At 45.0% G+C, this 23,235-nt stretch overlaps 1 protein-coding gene across 5 annotated transcripts in view; it reads right to left on the minus strand.

The window, feature by feature from the left end:
- Window positions 1-23,235, minus strand: part of CLIP2 (CAP-Gly domain containing linker protein 2) — a 90,206-nt gene that overhangs the window by 61,034 nt on the left and 5,937 nt on the right. For 2 of the 5 annotated variants that reach the window (XM_066201671.1, XM_066201667.1), the window contains exon 1: window positions 15,310-15,401. The exons of 1 other annotated variant lie outside the window; for it this stretch is intronic. The gene's annotated coding sequence lies outside the window, so the exon portion shown is untranslated. Of the gene's footprint in view, window positions 1-14,912; window positions 14,933-15,235; window positions 15,254-15,309; window positions 15,402-23,235 lie in introns of those variants that run through there. 2 more of the 5 variants (XM_066201670.1, XM_066201669.1) reach the window with 2 other exon arrangements.

Consider the following 23,235-nt stretch of genomic DNA (forward strand, 5'->3'; position numbering starts at 1 on the left):
AATCCCAAAACTTCCTGAAACTTAAGCATAACTCTACCAATTATTCATTAGTGAAGTCACAACCCTTCCTTATGTCATTCCCTTCCCAGTAAGCAAATGGAATAAAACCTCCAAATTCCTTGCAAAGATGTTGCATCAACAAGCACAATTTTATGACAAGAAAGGAAAAATAAAGGAAATGACTAAGTTGTTTTTAAAAAAAGCAGTAACATTCCTAGTGGATAAAGAAAAACAATTTAAAAATTGAGCCTATCAGCCAAAAGGAAGATGAGGCTGGGAGTCAGCAGGCTAGGATGTGGAGGAAGAAAGGTGACAGCAGAGTAAGCCAGGGACAATGCCAAGCTGACACCAGAGAGAGCAATCCAAGGACCAGCCAGAAACCGGGGACACTGATTCCTAGGCAAAGGAAGGAGGCAGCACCCCTGGGAATCTGTGCAGCAAAGATTTACAGATGCTGCAAGGAGGGAATTGCAATAATGGGATGGGAAATGATTAAGGCATGAGTAAGGACTTCAACACAGGCTGGGTCAGAGAGAGCAGGGGGCTGGCAGGGCTCCAGGAAAAGCTGCAAGCAGACACAGAGGAGGGAAAACCACAAGGAGAATTCCAAAGATGTATTCCCGAGGGCTCACAAATACCTAAAACACCAACGTGCAGTAAGACTCAGTCATCCTTCACCAGCTTGAAGAGACAAAGGAAGGAGGGATCAGCAGAGACATCCTGGGGAGGGAGCCTGAGCAAAAACCTGAGGGATCAGGGGCTTTCCCCAAGTGCCCACAAAGGTGTTCAGTACCTGGGGTGGATTCAGACACCTGCAGATATTCACCTCACAGAGAAGCAAGGACTGGCTACGAGAGGCAGGATGCTCCAGTCACATTGCCCACAGCAGAAATAACAGACAAGAGCAAGAAATTCTTCTTAAGGAAGAGAAAAAACAGCCCTCCTGCAACAGAGCTGGCGAGGAACAGCTCTCAGAGATGGGTAGGAGGCTACAGCTTCCAGCTCTGTTTAGCATAAAACAGGGAGACAAGGAACTGAATCTGGAGGTGAGAAACATTGCTCACCCAGGTTCCTTTTACCTGTCAAACCATCAGATGTGGCATCTCCCACTCACTCCATCTCATACAACACATTTTGCCCAGGGCTGGCTTTGATTTTACAGACCAAACTGATTTCTAGCTCTTCTGCTGGTAGGTGATGTGCTCTAACTCGAGCTCTCAATCCATCACCTTCAGCCTGAAAATTTGCCCTCTTCACAACAGGACCTTACTCCTGAATTTTCTCATTATTTGATCCTACATTCTGGTTATAAGGTTTGATATACTCAGGATTAAGCAACCTGGGGCTGCTGGTGCTTCCACACAGCTGGCTGAATTAACCAGGAATGTGGATAAGAAGACAAAAAGACACAGGGGACGAAAAAACAGTAGTAGTGAAGAATTTAGGCAGGAAAAGACTCCAGAATAATGAAAGGATTTTACAGTTTTTCAGTCTTCTCTTAGAGAGTCCTTAACTCTGGGTCCTTAACTTTGCAGCCAGAACCACATAAAATTTAGGGAACGGTGAATTTAGTGTGTTCCTCTATTCTGCTGCTCATCTTTGAGGAGACAGGAACTTCAGTTCATTCTCTCTCCACATCTTGTTAACCCTACAGATCAGCTGTCCACTCCCATCTCAGGATATTGTGATTTTCTGCTTCTTCTCAGGACAACTGGATATTTTTACACTGGGGAGAGAAACAAGAGGAAGTGTATTCCCACCAGATAAATATTTCTGCCAGAAATCTTCACACAAACACATTTGCTTTCAACACACTAATGCTAAAACCCAATGAATTCCACAGGCTGCTACTCATGCTCCCCTTGGCAGAGACAGATGCTTTTATCCTGAAATGCAACCACCACAACCATGGCCACACACAACAGACTCAAAAAGTTCTCAAGTGGCACTGGGAATCACAGCAGATCCCCTGGCTGTGCCCATGGCATGTCAGCTTATGGGGAGGGTCTGGCAGGGGCAAACTCATCCGTCTAAATTGTCACTGTGACAGTCTGCAGGCTGACCACAGCCAGGGACAGCTGCCTCAGCACAGCCCTGCACATTCATCATCACACGGGGAAATAAGGATGAACTGGAGTAAATCTTACTAGAAATGCAGTTTGTCAGTACTACACAGATAAAAATAAACGTCTGGGAGGATTTTAAAGAAGCCTGTGCCTGCTGCTAGGGACAGATACTCCTTCTCTGTCACCAGTTTCTCCCCCACTTCAACACAAATGTGTATGAGCAGATTTTTAGGAAGCTCTGAACACTGAGCATGGAGCTCTTCCAAATGACACCGTTAGGTCATCTTCACCACCCAGAGCCATCCTAGTCCCACATTAGCTCCTGACCAAGTGATGCAGCTTTTATGCTGCAGCAATATCCTTGGCCTGGGACACAGGCCAGTATCTCCACAGGGCACTGCCCTGCTCCATTAGAGATAACAACAGGCTCTGAGCTGCCACAGAGAAGCCTCAGCTTCCCAACGGGCTCTATTAGCAGAGTCCTCCTGAAAATCCTGTTTCCAGCTCTTGTGAAAAATCTGCTTCCAGCAGTAGAGGCTGAACACAGGCAAATAAGCGATGTAAGAAACACATGAGCCATCTCTCTCTTCCCTGATACTGAAATCAGCCAGAATAGTCTTTAAGCTCGATCCAGAAACTTCAGGGGAACTGAAGATTTCTATTCTCTATGTTGTTTATCACTCCTACTCCCCATATTACCTGCACAAGCTGTATGCTTTGCCTTCCTACAAAACTTCAGGGAAATGTGACTTTCTCCAGATACACTGTAAAGAAAACCCCATCTGCTCCTCTGGATACTCCAGTACCACCAGCTCTGCTTATTTTGTTTTTATTCCTTGTACAAGAAATGTTTATGACAGAAAACAAGCATTTTCTAGATCTCTGCTAGATTCTTCCTGCAGTCTTTCCACACTGGGATGAATGGTTCTGTCTGTTCCCACAACCAAGAAAAGCATCCCAGGAATGCACAATATGAAGTCTTGCTTCAAATGACCAAAATATTCTCTTCCCCATCTTCCCATCAGAAAAGGGGACAGCTGAATGTGAGTCACATAGGCTCAGATTCAGAAAGGGGAACTGACTTGGGGTGATTTTATGAAGATACTTTTTTCCCTACTCATCTGCTTTATGCTCAGATATGTCTGTGGTATCTTTTAAGAGGAACCAGGGGCAGGGTTGGAGCCTGGGAATGCCAGGTGCAGGCTCTGTTCAATCTCTCTCTGCAGTGTTCTCTGGACAGTGTGGATTGGGGATGTTCCTCTTGCTGAACTGGGGTTTCTGCTAACTTGAAGCAAGAGTTTTTTTCCACCTTTCCTTCCCCTAGCCTGGAGGCTGTACCAGAAATCCTCTTGGCAGTTTTTTGGTTTTTGTTCCCTTAAGTGTTTTTGGCTTGGCTTGTTTTTCTTTTTGGCCCATCCGGGGAGCCAGTGGGACCATGCCAAACCTGAGACCTCAGAGGAGCTGAACTAACACGAGAAAAGACATTAAAATCCATCAGCTTTGGCTGCTGTGAGGAAGAGACCCACATCAGAAATTCAACAGGTTTCCCATCTGCTCTGCTTTGGGCTGCTAGGGGAATTCCTCTTCCCCTTCCCAGAGACCAAGGGACCAGTCACCATTTTGCTTTCCAGTCCATATGGTCAGCTTGTGTGTTTTGCTTCCCTGGGCATTTTTGAGTTTTGTTGTCCTGCTGTGGGTGAGTGTGTGGGTGTGTGAAGGGTAAGTTTCTGGGAGCTCATATCTAGAATTTACTCAATCCTTTTCTGTCCCTTGTGGGCACCCCCCCCTCACCTTTTTTTTTTTTTTTTTTTTTTTTTTTTTTTTTTAATAAACAGGTTTTGGTTTTTTTTTTCTTCCATTTTCACCTGCTAGTATCAATTTCTCTCTTTGGCAGTAGAAAAGGGAGTTATTGAAGCCCTTTTCTCTTTAGAGGAAATGCTCATTCCAGAGCATATTCTCCTGAAATTTGTCTCCAAAACTGAGACAGGAACTGTTCTCAACTAAGTACAGATGTACAGCCAAGAAAAATACCTTTCACCAGGAGCAATATATCTGGATATGCCTGGCCAGCATCATGGATGATTGCATCAGAGCAGCACACATTAAAAACAAACAATTGGAGGGTGCTTAGAGTCAATTATTTCATAAATGTGGTAGAGAAATAACACAAACCAAGGACTGGAAGAAAAAGTCTTTGGCAATACAGCTTATCCACAGCTTCTCTGCTTCATCCATCCCTCTTACCCTCAAGAAGGCACACAGGTACTTGCTTGCCAGATGGAATAACATCCTATTCAGGACAGGCTTAAGTAACAAAGCAGACACTGGGACCCAGCACGCTCTTGGAGGAAAACCCTCATGGGTAAACACTAAACAAGGATCTCTTCACCTCCACTTACTGAGTGCAACAACTGCAAGACACAGGAACACGTTTCCAGACACCAGACTGAGTTGGCCTGAATCCCATCCTGTGCCTGGTGCTTCCTTCTGGCTGGATGTGGATGTAAGAAGTGTTTTACCCAACATGACTCCCTGGCCAAGGCACAGGGATTTCCCCGTAAGAACACACCCATGTGGAATTCCAACCAGCTGCATCTGAACACTGCTCTAACAGTTAGGTCTAGATTTATGTTTCTAGGTTTAGGTTTACTAATTTACTAAATTCACATGTAAGAAATTAAATTTGAATTTTCCGTCAGAGATGCCCACACCTTTTCAGGGATGGGGCCCATAGGAAAAAAAGGTAAAGAACAGCATTTAACTATCAGACTGAGGGAAATCAACATTATCATGTTGTCCAAAAGGTTAATGATAACAACAATGCAGAGAAGCAGTCTCAGTTTTTACCGAATCTCATCTAAGACAACTTCTTGAGAATCAGTTGCTTGTGCCATTATTTAAACTCTATTCCTTCTTTCCTCATGTTCATGCTACAGATGAGGAACACCAGGCTTCGGGATGCAGCACATTTGCAAGCAGAATTTCAGCCCTTTTCGGGGCTCTCATATGGCTCAATCTACACAGAGATTCTTGCATTAGCCTCCAAGAGGTTTCTGGGTTTCAGCCCCTGATCTCTGTCATTCTCTTCACAATCCCTGGGTTTCATCCCCTGACATCTGGCAGACTCTGGATGAGAGAAAACCTACCCTAGAACAGCCCAAGAGCCACCCCTGCTTCCCCTCTGCAAACACCACTGCTGAGGGTGCAGGTCTTCACCATCGGGCACTGTAAATGTAACAGCATGTGAAGCTCAACACCTCCCTGAAAATAAAATCCTGGAGAATTTGATCCCCTGATCACTGGAGGAGCTCTGCACTCACCTCAATAAGCACACAGAATAAAGGCAAAAAGCTTTCAAAGCCAAATCTGGTATTCCTTTATTAGGCCTTATATAAAACCTTTACTGGCCTAAAGATACTGATTTTTTAAAATTTTTTTTTTTTAATTCGAAGTTAAAAGTTATTTTATTTCTTGTTTCTGAGCATTTGGTTCATCCACTCCGTATTTCCAAGCTTTTCTGCACCTTCCCCACTCCCAGAAAAATGAGATTTTCAGGCAGCAAAGCCCCATCTCCTGGAGTTCTTCCTCCTGGATATATTACTGCCAAGTGTCCCATGCCAGGAAGAAGAGCAAGTAAAGATTTGGTCCCCCAGGCTCACAACCTCACAACACTGCCCATGCTGCAAAAATGGGTTTGGGATTTCAAGAACAGAATTTTGCCTTGAAATCCAAATCCAAGGGCCAGACTTGAAGGACTCAGTCTGGTGTGAAAGGGACAGGAAATGAATCCGATCAGAGACAGGATATGATAACGCCAAACTGCAGCTTTGCTAACAGAGGCAGAGATTAGAGAAGAAAAGGCAATTTTATCTTTTAATTCCTTAAGATGCTCCATCCGATCCAAGGTAATTGTGCCATCGCCTTCTCTTTTCTCTGATTAGTTACTCCTTCTGACAAGCCACCAGAAACCCATTTCTGAAGCACGTGGCAGATTAGGGGTAAATCCTTGCACTTAACTGAAGTATAGAGGAAATGGGAGACACTCTTTTTTAATTAAGGTCAGACTCCTCTTTCAAGAAAACCTTTCCTTCTCCCATAGAGGGAATGGAGACAGAGTACTGCAGGAATGAAAGGAGCACACTGCTTCCAATTACATGTAGGGAAAACCAGGGAATCCTGGTACCCTCCGTCAGCCATCAGGTTTTCTGTCTCTCTTGCAGTTGAGAATTCAAGTAGGTTTTCAGCCTTAAAGCCCCGTTGTCACTACACAGTTTCCCTGACAAGTGTGAAGTGTTGCTCACCTCTAGAGAAGGTGTGTTCAGTCTTCTTGCTCACTCAAGTTTTGTAATAATTAGCACAGAATGCCAAGAGAAAGCCTAGAGGACTTTTATTTAAAAGCTCAGGTATTTTTAAAACTAATTCTAACCTCTACGATAGACTAAACATCCTGTGATTTACTTCTTAAACAAGACTTTTTAAAGGAACAACGTGCAAAACTCTCCTAATTGCACTCTAAAAACCACAATGCAAATCCTGAGGCAAAGTGGAGAGAGAAAAAGCCAAAGCACATTCAAGGAAGTAATCACATAACCAGTGGAGTAATTTATGGGCTGGATGAGCTTGTGCTCCTCACACTGGCCAAATGCCTACCGAGGACTGATACAGTAGATAGCAACAATTCTGCACTAATTGCAGAGCAAAACTATCTCTAATTAGTGGGAAAAATCCTGGACATGGTCTTGGTTCTGCATGAGTTTCTGCTCCCTGGAGTTCAGCCCTGGGGGCAGGGGACAGTGTCCCTGCAGAGATTTATCAGGGGCATGACACCAAAGTTGCAGGCTCACGAGGGAAGGGAACAGAATGTACACAGAGGTTCCACCACTGCTGTCCTGCAGGTCAGTTCAGACCTCATTTATCACCACTCTATTCCATTAGAGATTTCTCTACAATTCACGAGGCTTTGATAAAAATCCAAGTTCCCTATTCACACAAATGATATTATATTATTTGTCAAAAACAGCAACTGGAAGAGAAACATGAAGAGAGAAAGGCCGAGTGCAGGAAACACAGTGAGACATATACATTCCATTATAATGGCTTGGTATTTTTACGCTGGATAAACAATTTCTCTAATTAAATATGAGCTATACAACAACCCAGCCGTGTTATACATGCTGTGCAGAGCTGCAGAAGGATCTGAACTTTTGGTATTTCCTAACTTTTGACTGCTGATTTGACATAGCATTAAAGTTCACCCTGGCACTTTATCTGTTACTAACTGGAGTTTAGATTAATTTATATATTTTAATTTCTGCACTTCTATAATCTAACCTCTGTCTTGAACTTTGACTGTGAAACAAAACCAGGACTTGGATCCCTTTTGCCCTGATTTTTATCCCCCTTTTTACAAAGTAGGCTCTGCAGACCAGCCTGGCTGATGGCACTGCAGTTGTACCACTTTAAAATTGCAGATGATTTGAGGATGCAACAAGTTTCTGGTGTGCCTTGGGACACACTGGGCTTGCCCCTGAAGTCCTCACTGTGCTCCACTAATGCTGTCCTGTGTCTACACACACCCTCAAGTGCACTAGGAAAAGGCACCATGTAAATGCAATCCCTTCTGTGATGGAGACCTGGTCATCCCAGCAGGAACCAAACAAGCCTTGCCCTGGGCCACTGCAGCTGTAACATCTGCCACAGAACCTCCTCAGAACAACCCCAGTGCAAACACCGAGGGAAACCTGACCCTCTCAACAAGCTGCCAAAACCTCAGGCAGGGATGCAGGATAGGAATATGCAACCCTGCCCCTGCTGCAGCCCCTTTCCATTAGTTATGAAACCACTGGACAAGGTATTTCATTCCCAGCAGTTTCAGCCTTTGCTGCCCACCAGTTGCCAGTCCAGATTTATCCAAGCCAACCTTCTGCCCACGTATCTCCTGTGCCCTTTGCACAACTGACACCCTCCCTTTGTGCCCAGCTCCCAGCAGACAGCTTTGCCCTTTGTCTGCCTTCTCTGTGCCATTCTGAGCAAGCAATGCTCTCCTTTGAGAAGTCCTGAGAGATGAGACTCACCAGTTCCTGGGTCATCTCAGCTGACCTTCTCCAAGCAGCGTCACTTGAATTCGGTCTGTTCTAGACATGGGCAACCCAAAGTGCATGCTGCCTCCCAGGAGATGTCTCACCAGGCCAGGGACAAACTTTATACCAAATACTATGAGCTAACATAATCTCATTCTTTCAAACAAAGCAACTGTTCCCAAAAGTTTAAAGAATAGCTAACCCACCCTCACACTCCGGGTGTTAAGATACAAGAGGAGGGAAGCTAAGACGTAAATACAGGCTATGGCAGAACCAGCTGGGTTGAAGGGACCTCTGAAGAGCCAGCCTCTAATGACCCCATGGCTAAGATACAGCACTGATACCCAGGATTCCTGCTTCCTCCCTCCACAGCAGCCACTAATGTCCTTGCTCCACACAGACGGATGGTAGCAGCACCAATCTGTCAGCAGAGAGGGGCAGACCAGCAGGTTACACCACTGGCACCTCTTGAAAGATCTGAGCTCATCAAACCAAAGCCACTCAGCAGCAGCAAACCCGCTGTCCCTCTGGGACACCAAGTGCAAACTCCATCCCCTCTACCCACACCAGCTTCCTGTTCTGATGGCAAGAGAGCAATGCTGGACACAGTTGCTCCCAAAAGTACCCTCCTCCTCCTCCCTGCTGATTCACCAGCCCAAAGTCAGGCTTCCATTTAAGCAGATGACCTCTGGGCTATGTGCATTAATTAATATGTGCATTAATTGCTGCTTTCTCCTGAGCCTCTCTACAAACACTGCCAGCCCTCACTCACACTGACACATCCACACAGCTCCCACCACAACCAGTGGTGCAGGCAAGGAGAACAGTAATCTGGAGAGTTTGCTTTCAGTCAGTATGTGTTAATCATGGAGTTTCCTAATTTACCACTCATCTCACACACTCCTCACACAACAGGAGTTTGGATAACTCATGGACCTTAAAGTACAAGAATGAACACATCTTATTCAAATTACACCCCTATCATATTCAAATTACATCCCTATCAATGACCAAAACCATAATTTTGGCAAGTTATAATACTGACAGATAAGGTGCAATTTGATATGTTATCTCCTCCTGCCACACAGATCATTTTTCCTCACACCCTGCCTTGCAAAAGCCAGTGTTTACTTTGGATTGCACCACATGGAGAGAGGCAAGATCCCAGCCCAAAGCCTGTGGGCACTGAGAGGCCACACCAGCTCCAGAGGATGGCTCCCTAGTTTGTAACAAGGGGAGGTTGGGGATTGCAGTTTCTACTGAGTGAGGAGATAAAACCCCACCCTGTGCAGTCAGATTGCACAGAAGGTGTGCAGACTGAACATGCCCACTCCAGCAGGAACAGGAGAGGCTGCCACATCTGGGCCAGGCTGTCAATCCCAGCCTCCTTCCAGAGCAGCAGAGACCCAGCAGGAGCTGGAGTGCTCCACAGCCTGGTTTCAATCAGCACCTCTATCCAGACACTGGCATGCCATTGAGAAGCACACACAGCAGTCCATGATGTGTAGATGCCAACAGCCAAAAGGAAAGGGTCTGGACAGAGATCAATGCTAAAAATAGGATTTAATTGTTGGTATCTCTGGAGATAAGAGCAATGAACTCAGCCTGCGAGCAGGTAGGAAGGACAGATGGATCAGCCCACCACACTCCTGGAGTACCACTGCACTACGTGTTCCAGCTGAAGCTTTAGTCACCATGCGTCCCTGGCTGCTCCTTCACTTCTCACAAAAACAGGCTGTTTCTATACCACTAATGCAGGCAAGGCCACAATCATGATTTTGTACAGAGATCAAGATATAATCTCATCTAGCCAAAAAGTACAGCACCCTTACAAAAAGCAGCTTCCCTTTACCACAGTGCACATCTCTAACACAAACTGGTCGTGTTTCAACCAGAAAGGAAGAGCAGAAACTGAGTTGTCACTTCTAACAATGGCAATCAAAGTTGCTGGCACCCTAAGGCAGAGTGTATCATAGCCCTCCATAAACCTGAATCATATGATCACCAAAAAGTACCATTTGACTTTGACATTTCCATGTAAGTGTGCTGAAAGTGCTCCTACACCTCCCTGGCACCTAGCCAATATGCTTTGAGGAGATTCAGAGATAAAAAAAGGAAAAGTGCTTGTAGATGCTTCAGAGAAATCAAGATTAAGCTTGCAGGAGGCATCGATATTGCCAGTATTGTTTACTAGAAATATACATAAATATGTGTACACATATAAACAAAGTTTTCCTACGGATGAGATCCAGCAAGTTCAAAAAGGCCCCAGTAAAAGCCCACATAAACACACACATAAAAGATGAACAGTGAAAGGCAAAACATCCTTCCTCCAACAGGCATCCTCTGCCTCACCACATATTCCACAAAAGCCTGCCTTTTTGTGCCATACTGTCCACCATTAAATCTCCATTAGGGATGGCTGGTGGATAGGTCATCAGCTAAACATGCCAAACTTACCAGCTGGGAAACAAAAGTCCAGAGGGGAAAAAAAAAACAAACCAAACAAAGGCACTTATGCAAGGTTGCAGACTGACCTGCTCCAATTTGCATAGTAAGGATTTCAGTTATAAAACAAATAGCTTAAACGCTAAATATAGCCAAGGAGGAGGCTTTATTCACCAGGGCAAACTTCATGCTGACAGGAGCCACAGAGGAGCACAGTACACAATATACAAAAGGCAAATATGAGGCTACAAAGCTCATTAAACACAACTGGAGAGGCTTTTTTTAGGCCTCTTTTTTTAGGGGGGTTTGTTCTGCAGCCAGGATAGTCCCTGCATCCAGGGAAGGCACTTGCAGGTCATGAATGAGAGTGTTCACAAAGCATGGGAAAGTGCCGTTAGTTTGTTTCAACAGGCAGCTGCTTTCTGTGCCTGTCAGGCTACTGAAAAGTTTCCAGTACTAATTACAGGACACAGAAGTTGTCAAAGCATGATGCAACAGATAAATAGGGGAGGAATATGCCAAAGGAAGAAAAAGAACAGATCAACCAGAGAAATCCTTTGTCAGTGACTATGCCAGAAGCTGGTGCCTCAGGCTGGAAACCTTCCCTGTCCCACCAGAGGATGCGCTGCAAAATAAGTTCGTGCTGCAAAAGAAATTGTGTTTTTGTCAGTGAACACCTTTGTCCTTTGTACAGGAACAGGGAGATAGGCAAAGTGACAATGACAACAACAAAAAATCTAAGGGGAAGACATGCACTACAGAAAAGAGTTCAAACTGAGCCAGACTGCCCAGAGAGGCTGTGCAAATTCCTTCATTGCTACATTATTCTTTCAAAAATAAAAATGTCCAAACCTCTGTCTTGAATGACAGGTGAAGACAGATCCAATCTGGAACAGACAGATGGATCAGATGATTTCTTGAAGTTTCTGTGAAATCTTTCCAGTGTAACCAATATCCACGTGGTCTTTACTACACTATGCAAGTTATTCAGTAAAATAAAATAGAATTAATTTTGACCAAGAGCTCTGGCACAGGCAATACATTTTAATTTGCATGACCTTTTTGAAGGAAGCATGTGTGAAAGCACAGGAAAGGGATTTATAAGGAGCAAAAAGGGATTTAAAAGTTCCAAGAGCCACATACCAAACATCCCCAGAGCATTTCATTCACAAACCTCAAAGGAGGTCAGAATTACAACACCCTTTTTGTACCTGGGAGAAACAGACAGAAAGAAACAATTTTTCTTAAGACTTCTGAAAAAACAGTGGCAGAGATGGCACCACTGTCTCCCTAAATATCTAACCCATCAAAGCACTTGGGAAGTCTTTCTGAAGTGTTTATTTTATAGACAGACAGTATAAATATTTTCAAAAATAATCATTTGGCTTTCACAGGCACAAACAGAGTTATCAAGGGAGTCAACAGCAGAATTCAGAGCATAAACTCTCAAAATAAACCGAAATTTAGATTCCCTTTGTGCTTCAGCAGACTGGGATGAGAAGATGGAGACTCCATGACAGGCTCAGAAACTGCAATATGGAATTTTGCCAGTCTGTGCCACATTCCTCTGCAACTATGCAGGTGACTAAACATTCGCTCAATACAAATAAATAACTGAAATTAAAATAGCATTTAATTTCAGTGCCAATCCAAGCCAGCATCATATCTAATTCCATCATTCTGAAGTTAAAAAAAAAGAAAAGGCAACAAAAATATGACAAAGCTTGGCTTCATTTCTTCACACATCTTTCTTTGCTTACGCTGCATCTGAACCAACCATGGCTGTTTTATAGAAACAGTTTTATTTATTTAGAATGGGATAATAAAAACTGTACCAGTGTAAGGGAATGACTTCCAAAAAGTCTGAGGCAGAACCATTGTGAGTTTGCTGTAAGTTTTATTTAAAAGGAGTTTCAACAGAATCTTTTTTTTTTTGGGAACAGCAGAAACTATCAGTCATATGCAATGAAGTAATTTTTCCACAACAAGAGCTACTGCACAATTATATAGGAGCAAGAAATTAAATCCAGCTACGAGGGAAGTGAATTTGCTTTGTCCTGTTTAGCATCAACAGAGCACACAGACTGCTCTCAGCAGAACAGGGAAAGGCTCCAAGAGCACGGGGGTGCTGCAGAAAGAGACTTTGTACAATGATACACTGAGAATTCTGTGTGTCTCCATCAGTGTCAGCCACGGAGACAAGAGCTTCCACGAGGGATAACACAGGAAGGACCCACATGGAGAAGACAGGAATAGCGCAGGACACAAGAAAGACCAAGCCCAATTCCTCACTCTAACCTGGGCTCCTGGAGTGAGCATCAACAGTTCTTCTTTATTCACCAACTTAACGTGGTTGTTTTAAAAAACTGAGCAGGAAAACAAAGTCCAAGCCATGCTGGAGTCTGACAAACAGTCCGTACTGCTGGACAGTACACCAGTACTGTCATCTAATCCCTGGCTAACAAGAGCTGAAATTCTACCATAAATACCACAAGAACAGTGATAAAAGAACAACAGCCAGAGACTAATTATCGGGGGCATTTAAGTTAGCAACAGAGGAAAAAATAGTGCTCTCAACCCATGACAGCAACTTCCTTGGTCATTCTTGAGTCCTTGGGAGATGAAGAGAAGAGTCATGCAGTAAAAGGCATCCATGAAAAAATAGATCTCTCTACAAACATCTACAGATATCTCTGTAGATAAGTACACACCAGCATCTAACACAGGCTAGCAACAAGCCACATTCAGGTCTTGCTACCCATACCTGGGCTTTCTCAGAGCTTTAGAAGTATCTAAACCTTGCCATGCATTGTGTACTCTTTGCAACCATGTCCCTGGGGTATGGAACTTGCTTTATACGTTGTCTCCTGTCCTCACCAGAATGATAAAACACCCTCTTTAAAGAAAAAAAAAAAAAATCCCCAAGTTTCATGGACAGAGGCAGCATTTTGATAAATAAAACCAACAACCTTAATCAGGAGGTGGAACACATGCCTTGATCCATTTTAACCACCCAGTAACACAGTGGAAGAATTAGCCTGGATGCCCTTATAGAGCCACATCCCCTGGTACCAGAAAAGCCCCCTCTGGGTTCTCCATCACTTCATCTGCCAAACCAAAAAGCACAAGTGGGGATAAAGAGGAAAAATACCAGGAACTGCTTCTTGCTAGAGTAGATTATGGCAGCCTCCAAGGCTAGAGAAGCATATACCAACCCTTGGCCTCAACAGACAATCCTATCCATACTGATCCTAAGAGCACCTCCTGAAAAAACACGTGAGGTTTCCCTTTACTGAAGGCAGCCCCACACAAGTGTTCCTGAGATGTCAGACAGGCTCCAGCACAGCTTCTCCCTGCTGTGCTACAGTGGCTGCTGCTAATGTTGTCACTTGTGCCATGTCTCAGAGCTGAGCCTTTGAAGTCCTGTACTCCCAGAGATTTCGGGTAGGCAGTGACAACTTTCGTGAGAACAGAGCCGTTTGATGCAGATTCCCTCCTTCCTAATCCCTGGCAGGCTCTAACAGCAGACAGGTAATTTCTTAAAATGCTGTATCTCAGACCCAACTTTAATATCAGGACCTGCACTGCATTCAAAAGCATCACCATGCCAGTAATGACAGAGCTGTGCTGATTAATGAGGCTCTCTTGGAGCACTGGTGGGGAGAGGAATGCTGTTAGCAGGCAGCTGGGCAGAGGCTAAGGCCAACAAGCCTAGCCAGGCACCCCAAATATATCTCTGTCCACATGCAGACCAGTTCTTGAGCTGCAAGTCACCCTCAAGGAAACACTTCTACCCAGCAGTAATGGGTGGACTGGTGAAACTTGACATCCATTCCAGCAGGATGAGTTTCTGAGACAAGGTCTGTAGGCCTGTGAGACTGATGCTCAACAGAGCAGCAAATAACACTCGGTGCTGACACAGTGCTTTGTCTCCCAGCGCTTCCAAAACGCCACTGCAGCCTGCCTGGATACTGTGGAGATAACAACTCACGCCTCTGCCTCCATCCCTGGATGCTGCCCCAAACACCCTTTGCTGTTTGGTGTCAGGAGATGAAAGAGGCAGAGCCCTCCTGCATCTGCCAGGGTGCTGCTCATAACCTGAGCCCCATGCCAACGCCAGCAGCTCAACCTGGGCCTTCCTCAGCAGCACATCTTGCAACAGACAAAAAACCCACATCAGATCCTGCAGGATGTGGGTAGTGTCAGTATCTGGATCGTTAAGCAAGAAAAACCGAGCGAGGACACTGAGCCCAGAAAGCAGTCAAGCCTCCCAAAGACAAAAGACAATTTTTCCTCCCATTTCAAACCCAAAACTCACTCGGCACGGAGACATGGATGCTGACACCCACTCCCACCTCCGTCTCCATGGCATCAGGCCGCTGCGTTCACCGTGACCCGGGAGCAGCGGCGAGCGCCCACCCCGCACCCTGCCCGGGGCTGTCGGTGGGTGCCCACCCCCGGCAGCCCCGCAGCCCCCGAGCCCCTCCCGGTGCCGGCGCTGCCCAGCCCAGGAACCCGGCCGGGATGCCGGCCCGCCGGGGATGCTCGCTGCCTTTCCCAGCCCAAGGACAATGCGCTCGGCGGCCGAGCCTCCCATCGGTACCGAGCGGCGCATCCCCGCTGCCCGGGCTCCTCCCGCACCTTCTCCGCTCATCCCTCCTTTGTTGTGGCCGGGGCTGGCCGGGCGCTGCCGTCCCTCCCGCTGTCCCCCTTACCCTGGCGCTGCCCGGCGGAGCGGGGCAGGGGGCTCGGTGCCACCGCAGGATGCGACCCCGGCCGACAGCCGCCCTGCCACTCCCTGCGCGGCCGAGGCGGGAGGAGGGAGCCGGGAGGAGGGATCTGGGCGGCGGCTCGGAGCGGCGGGGGCGGAGGAGGATGCGGGGCCGGCACCGCCGCTCCCTCCGTCCCTCCCGGCTCGCGGCCGGGCCCGCACGAACAAAGGGGCCGGTCCGGGGCCGCCCCGCGCCGAAATCCTCCTGGTTGCCGGGCCCTGGCGCCTCGCGAAATCGGGTGGGAGGGTGGAAAGGGAGCGCGGAGGCTCCTCCTGGCTGTCCGCAGCCCCGTGCGCTCCTGCCCTAAAACCCGAAATAATCCTAAAATCACCTTTTGCTCGCTGGAGCCGCCGCCTCGCTGCCCGCGGCACTGGGATGGGGCTCCGGGAAGGAGGAGCTCTCTCGGCACACCTGAATTTAGGTGGTAGTGATTTTGATTGATACAAGAAGGGAAGGGCAGCAGGAGCTGGCGGTGCTTCCTGTAAAAAAGGAGAGATCTCTAATTCGCCGCGGTTTAACGGGGAACGCAGCAAAGAGAACACAACCACAGCCTTGCAAACGCGTTCATTCAAAGCAAGGATAGCCGGGCTGAGGTGGTGATCGGCACTCGGCCTTCACCGCTGCCTGCTGTTCTCTCCCAGAGCCGTGCCTGGGGCTGCCTTTGCACGGAGATACAACGGAGCAGGGCCACAGAATCATTTAGGTTGGAAAACCCCTTTAAGCTCATCGAGTTCAACCAGTCCCCCAGCACGGACAAGGCCACCACCAACCCATGTCCCCAAGTGCTAATTCTACACATCTGTTAAATCCCTCCAGGGACTGTGACTCCCCGTATCCTAGGCAGCCTGTGCCAGGGCTTCACAGCCCTTTCGGTGAGGAAATCTTCCACAACATCCAATCCAAACCTCCCCTGGTGCTACTAGAGGCTGTTTTCTCTTGTCTTTTTTCCTAGGATCAGAGCCTGACCTCCACCTGGCTGCCCCCTCCTGTCGGAGCTGTGGGGAGTGAGAAGGTCCCCCCTGAACCTCCTTTTCTCCAGGAAAAGGAGCACTCCCAACTCCCTCAGCCACTCCTCATCAGACTTGTGCACCAGACCCTTTCCAGCTCTGCTGCCTTTCTCTGTACATCTTCCAGCACCTGTCTAGTGCCTGTGCCCTGAAACTGCATCCCTAATTTAAACAGGAATAGAAGTGCTTTGCACACGGGCCATAACTCTACTCAGTGTACTTTATCACCTCTACAGACACCCCACATCACCCAAGGGGCAGCCCAGGATATTTTGCACATCAGATGCTATGGTGGAAGGCCCCAGGGTATACAGAAACAGAGGAGGCTCCCACTCAGCAGCAATCCTGAGATTTGTTGCTGTGACTCTGTTCAGTTTTGCCTGCGGGGGCCCAAAAAAGCAGAGGGGAGATAGAAATTAAGGAGGTGCAGGCTCCAAAGCAGAGAAGAATAGAGCTGAGGTCAACTGAGCATCATCCAAAATATGAGATTTGACAGTCCTGGCTTTAGCAAGATGATCCAGTCCCAGAAGGCAGCTGTAGGCATCCTCATTTTTCATCTTCCAGAGGGGAAGTCAAAGTAAGAAGTGAAATGGCTGGTCCAAACCAAAAATAGAACCTGAAGCACCTGACTTCAACGCCTCTGCTTCAACTGCTAGTTCACTGTATTTCCCTGACATTTTCCTACATCCAAGCTCAAGTCATTGCTCTGCAGTTCTGTATACAAGAATTTTTGTCTCCTCTCTAATCTGTAGTTGCCCAGGGAGACAGTATGGTGCCAGGAGAAGAGCCAGATGAGAAGGTGCCTATTGAATCAGGCTTGGACTCCAACAGAACTTCTCACTTCTCCATCCAGCTCCACCCCTGATTTGCCAGCTCAGTCAGTCCTTATCTTTAGGTCCAAATGGTGGTAGAGCAATGATGGTGTCCTCCCTTTGTGAGACTAACAAGAAGTATTACATGCAGACACGCATTTGGTAAGGAGGAGTGTAAATTTAAAGCAGTTCTGAAAAAAAAAAAAAACCTCTTTAATATTTTCAGGTGCTTCAGGGTAGGATTTCAAATCAGGAATTGCTTAGAAGTTAAACCGCATTTTTGATCAATTGTACAATTTTATGCTTAATCTTATATACACTAATTTGTTTTTAGTACAAATAACTTCCACATAAATGTTTAAATTACAGCCCTGTGTGTACAGGATTACAAAGAAGGTCTGGGAGGAGAATCAAGCCCACTGGCTTCAATATGATGAAACTAGAAAAAAGTTCACAGCTCTTATAGTCATTTCCTTGAATCATTTTGACAAATCTGCCTCTCTGACTAAACTTTCTCAGGGGAATTTCCAGGGAGAACAAGAAAGATCATACAGGGACAGAGCTCTGGCAGTAATGTGGCTGAAGTGCCTGTAGACTTCAATTTGTGTCTTCTATCAAGTGCTCTCCCACAAAGCTGTCCCTCAGCTTTTGTTGTACCTGCTTGTCACAAAGCTTCAGGATGACTGTAAATGTTGAAATGCCATCATCCCACAGACACTGCTATTTCCCAGTAACCATTCATTTATTCACAGGGGCTTGGGTGCAGGCAAAGAACCCTGCACTGATGTCCCAGACATCGGAGAGCACAGGAAACACGTAAGTTTCAGTCTATGAAGATGTGAGGACTTGCTAATTTTACACAGGTGAGCAGAATAATGACTTTAATTAAACCATTATGTGTGGAGAGCTGGTATGTGATCTCTGACATTTCTGAGCTATCACATTTGCCAGATAATACTCTCTACTACCCTCTTGCTTTCTGTGATATGATAGATATCTTGTTTTGAAAAGTGGCTTCTCACATAGGCAAAACTGTCTCCACTTGAGTGATCCATTACTGTGATTTGACAGGTATTTGCATTAGCTGTTGGGATCTCTCAAAAACCTCACTGCTGTTTTCTTTTTAATTATTCTGGCAAACAGAAGCATTACACAGGCACTGTAATGTAAAAACCAAGGGAATACTCATGCCTGCATCTAGGGAAACAAATAGAGCAATCATTTCATGTTTTGCTGTTATCTATATAGTTTAAATAAAGACAGGCAAAGTGTTCAAGTACCTTTCCATTTTATTCACCAGCATCAAGAGATAAAGCACGTCTCTGCAAAGAGCTGATGAGATGCTCTACTTGTCACATACCAGTAAGTTACCCACCCTGATGCCCCAGTCCTTCACTTGTTCCCCAAAGACAGCAACCTTTTAAAGATGACAGTTCACATAAAGGCCACATGAAGAGGTGACATCAAGACCCAGATGCCAACAAGGGCTTCAGAGTTGAATCCCTTCCTCCTTTTCCCTACCACAGGCCTAGAAATCCCTGCGTATATACTGTGGGAACTGAGTGGTGGCAGAAATTACATTTGAAAATATTGGACAGCTTCATTACCCCGTCAACTTTCAGTTATTTCCAACACCTCAACGGTGCAGCCACAATGACAGCATAAGCTCCTACTGTTCTTTCAGGCTGACACTATAAAGAGCCTTCTGCATCTGGGGGCAGAACACGAAATTCCAGCATTGGTGGGAGGAACAAGATTAAAGCAGTGATCTAAAAAAAAAAAAAAAAAGGCTGTTTTTTTCCTTTGATTACAGAGCTGCTGAAAGACCTTCTTATCTTGAGGATCAGTGGCTGCTTTAGGTCTTACTCATTCTAGGCCAAGACTAAAGTTCACAAACTTCTTATAAACAATCTTTAAGTTAAAATTAAGATCTTGCATGGTTGTAATGATTCAGCCAAGTGGCGACATGTTTTCAGGCATTTGTTATCTGACCCAGAGCCACCACAAAGCCTCTAATATCCAGCACATTCTGTTGTATCTAGATAGGTGAGAGAAACCTCTCATCTTCAGACATTTATATCCAAGCTAACTGTCTAGGCTTTCTGTATAATGAGTGCAGAGGAACAGGCACTGGGGTAGAACTCCCCTCATCGTACTGCAGACACCTAAAATGGATTAATTGCTCTCTAATGATGCTCCCTTCCATCCCTGAATTAAAGAGAGATTTGAGAACTAACCAAATGAGATGTTTAAAGTTAAGTGATGAGAATCCCACTCATCTCCCTTCCAGAAACACTCGGCACAGCTGATGGTGCTTATTTGGGTACATTCTTGTCTGAAGGCCTCACTTTGTTCTGTTTCACTGAAAGAAATGAGGCTGTTGGCCAGGACTCAACATAGGCAAGATCTGGCTCCAGGACCCTTTAAGGGAGCACACGTGGCTTGTGCAGTGTGCTGGAAAGTGCTTTGTGAAAGGCTTTCTACCAGCTGACTTCTGTGAGTTCCTGCATATTTCTTAACATAAAAGGAAGTGTGGGTAGAAATATGTTGAAGGATCATGGCAGTTCTCATTAATTATGAAGATCAAGAGGAGCTCTTACTGTTTTTTTAGTATATTTCCTATACTGAAATTAGTGCATTAGTTCTTACTTAAACTCCAACCATCAGTATAATTTAGTCATTAGCACAGTCTAGTTCCTGTTGTTCTACATTTTAGAAGTAAACTACCTTGCTGCAGTAGCAATGATTCCAAGGAATGTGGGACAGCACTCACACAAATACAAAACAGTAAGATGGATCACGCTGCACAACTGAAGAAATCATGCCATTTTCATCACAAAGGCTGTTTCCTGCCCATGAGCCCAAAGGCAAGTGGTTGTTCAGAGAAATTCAGCATCCATTAAGTGGAGGCCTTCTGAAATTCTGTCCTCTGATACCATGTTTGTCCAAATGCCCTATGCAAGTTCACACTGGCAGTGGAGAACTTGGAATAGCTCTTTTATAGTCAGTAGACTATCGTCAGTCTTTTGTCTGAAGATGAAGCTCCTCTTTACAGATGAAATAAATGAATCATAGAGAGAAGAAATAATAAGAATATCTGTGAACATATCTGTTCATTCAGCTGAAACAGAAATATGTTGGTCGACATCTGCATTTCAGAGTCAAGCATCTACAACTAAGCATGACTGAAAAATAGTAATACAGGAGGATCAGAGCATGGAGAGACTGAAAGGAGATCTGGCAGTAATGAGCATAACATCTTATTCATGGGTGGCAGGGAACAACACAGCAAAAAAACCCCAGAGGTTAAGTAGTGAACAAACCATTCCAGCACAGTACCACGTATTTATTTTCCCTGTTATTGCCTTAAACCTTGTTGCTTGTCTAAATCAAGACTGAAGAGCAGACTGTCCTTTACTTAGTTCATTCTCAAAGATCAGGGCAATTGCCAGTTGCAGTTGCTCAGGCTGGCATAGAGATAAAAGAGACTTGTAAGCCTCCTGACTTAAAGGGAGAGCAAAAACCACCTTATTTTGTAGACTTGGGATCAAATTTGAGAGGGATAAATTTATTGTCCAAAGGCCGCTGTAACACACAGAATCCAGGTAACCAGACCCTGGGTATTATCATGTTCTTCATTCAGTTCATGAACTTCTCTTTATACACATTCAATCCAGAGAAAAAAGCCAGCCTGGGGGCTCCTAGTGTGGTGTCCTACACTCTATTGATTAGGTGAAGCATAGCCTGTTTTATAAAGCCTCTGGTAATTCTCTCTATAGTTCCATGTGTCCTCCAAAAAGCAGGGAGACAGAGATCCCCCATAATGGGATCTGCATTTTTCCAGTTGTCAAAGCATCATGGGCATGCCTGCAAACTCTCCAAGCAGTCTCTGTGCATTGCAAATCAAAATTCCTTCTGGATCAATATTTTTCATTGGATGTCAAAAAATTATTCCCCTCTATATACCTCTTCTTTTTGTCACCAGGGGTGTCAAGATTTATGGTGTTCTCTGACCTCGTCAAACAAATTCTGTAACAAATTGGAGCCAGCCTGTACTTTGTGAGAAAAAAAGAAAAAACCTATTTATTTCCCTGTTGTTTGGGCCTTGCCACAAAGGCTGTTTTAGACCCAAAAAGAAGCACCAGATGTTTTCTACCAGAGCTACAGAATGTACTGTGAGAGGCAGGAGAATGCTGTTTTCTTTTCATGAACTGGAGCATGTTAGAAGATCAAAGCTGAGGGACAGGACCCAGGATCAAGAAGTTTCCTATCTCTGTCCAAGACATCAAAAAAGATTTCAGTACCTACAACCAAAGATGTGTTTAATGGGGAAGGGGAGGGAAATGAGGCTTCAACTTTGACGCTTTAGAGAAAAGCCTGGCTTTTAAAATGTCTTCAGCAGGCAGTGCCTGGATGTGGTTTGGATTGCTGCTGTGGCTGTGGGCACTGACCACTGAAACATCCAGTTCAGTTTCTCAGCCTTTAATTCTCCAGAAAAGCAAAACTATCCTTAAAAAGGCTCTGACACTGTAATTTAACATAGGGAATGCTTTTTCAGAAGATCCCAAGGCACACAAGAAACCATCTTTGTAACAAGTTGCAGATGAGAAAAATTGGAGCATAAAGGCCCACAGTCCCACGCAGGATCACCTACAGTCCACTGATTTCCAGTCACTAAAGCAGCTACTTTGTCCCAAACGGGTTTGTGTAGTGGGTGTGATGTAACTCTCACAATAATGAGCTCTGCCAGAGCTGTATGTGAGGTATGGAATAGTAGCAGTTTTCCTGTGTAAAGCAGAAGGAGTCTGGAAAAGGTAGGAAGCTGTTAACAGTACAACTCACTGCCCTCTGCTTTCTGCCAAAAAAGGTATACTTTGAATTAAGGAGAGGTTTCAACCAAAGACCACGTCTGACCTAATTTAAATACCACAGCAATGGGCCAAATAAATAGACAGCCCAAACCCTCAGCACATGATGTTTCAGTACTGATGGAATGGGCTGTAATCCTGTCACCAGGAGAGCATTGGAGAACCATCCACTGATCCCTGCTGTCAGTTCTCAGTAAGAGGGTAACAGGTTTAAAGGAAAGGTTTATAAAAAGGAGGTTATTTCTTTATGCAGAAATATTATGTCCTGTGACAGGAGAGTAGCAAGATGCCCCAAATGACCTCACTCACCAGCTGGAAATTACTGAGTGATTGCCAGGAGCAAAGCACGGCCTTGACTCCCAGAAATCCCAGATGTAGAAAGGTTGAGAAATCTTGATCCTTTGCCAGGTGTTCATTTTCATTTTAGAATGTTTATTACAGAAAATCCTTTATAACGTGGATTTTGGCTGTCAAATGCCATGATATAACCCAGATCCAGGAACTTGCACACACTTCTTCACTTTCCTGTCAATTTAGTTGTATTAATTGCACTACATAAACTACATATGTTCTAGTAAGAAAGAATCACTGTGAAAATGCACCCAGTGTGGTGTTCCATAGAGCACTGTACAGCAACACATGAGAATTGGATCCTAATCCATTTTTTGGTTTTACTGCTGGTGTAAAAGGGAAACTCCCTCCATCTCAACAACTGCTTTCACAACAGCAAAAGAGAAACAATGACACTGACCTGATCTGTAAAGTGCTTTGAACTCATCAGAATGAATATGGAAGGCACACATTAAAATAGCTAATGCTATTAATCCTACGTACTGACAGACAAGCTCAATATAATATACAACAATACTAAGTTAATAAGTGAAAAAACCCAAATATAAAGCTAACAAGTGGGAAAATGCAATTACGGTAAATTATCCTGAGGAATCCAATGTCAGAATATATTAAAGGTAATTAACATAGTTGTATTGCAGCAGTAACAATGTTAATTCTAATTAGAATTTTAAAGTATGAGACAACTCAACTCTTGAAAAGAAGTAAACTTCTCTGACCAGATTCTGTGATTGTTGTGTATCACACTTAAGGTTTGTTTCTCTTTCCTTTGAGCCTGTGGTAACAGTGAGCTTCTCAAAGGGGGTGTTTGCCTGAACAGGCATCTGGTCC

The sequence above is a fragment of the Chamaea fasciata genome, unplaced genomic scaffold (genome assembly GCF_029207755.1).
Source record: "Chamaea fasciata isolate MVZ Bird 193981 ecotype frontalis unplaced genomic scaffold, bChaFas1.0.hap1 SCAF_21, whole genome shotgun sequence".
In the NCBI taxonomy this organism is placed as follows: Eukaryota; Metazoa; Chordata; class Aves; order Passeriformes; family Sylviidae; genus Chamaea; species Chamaea fasciata.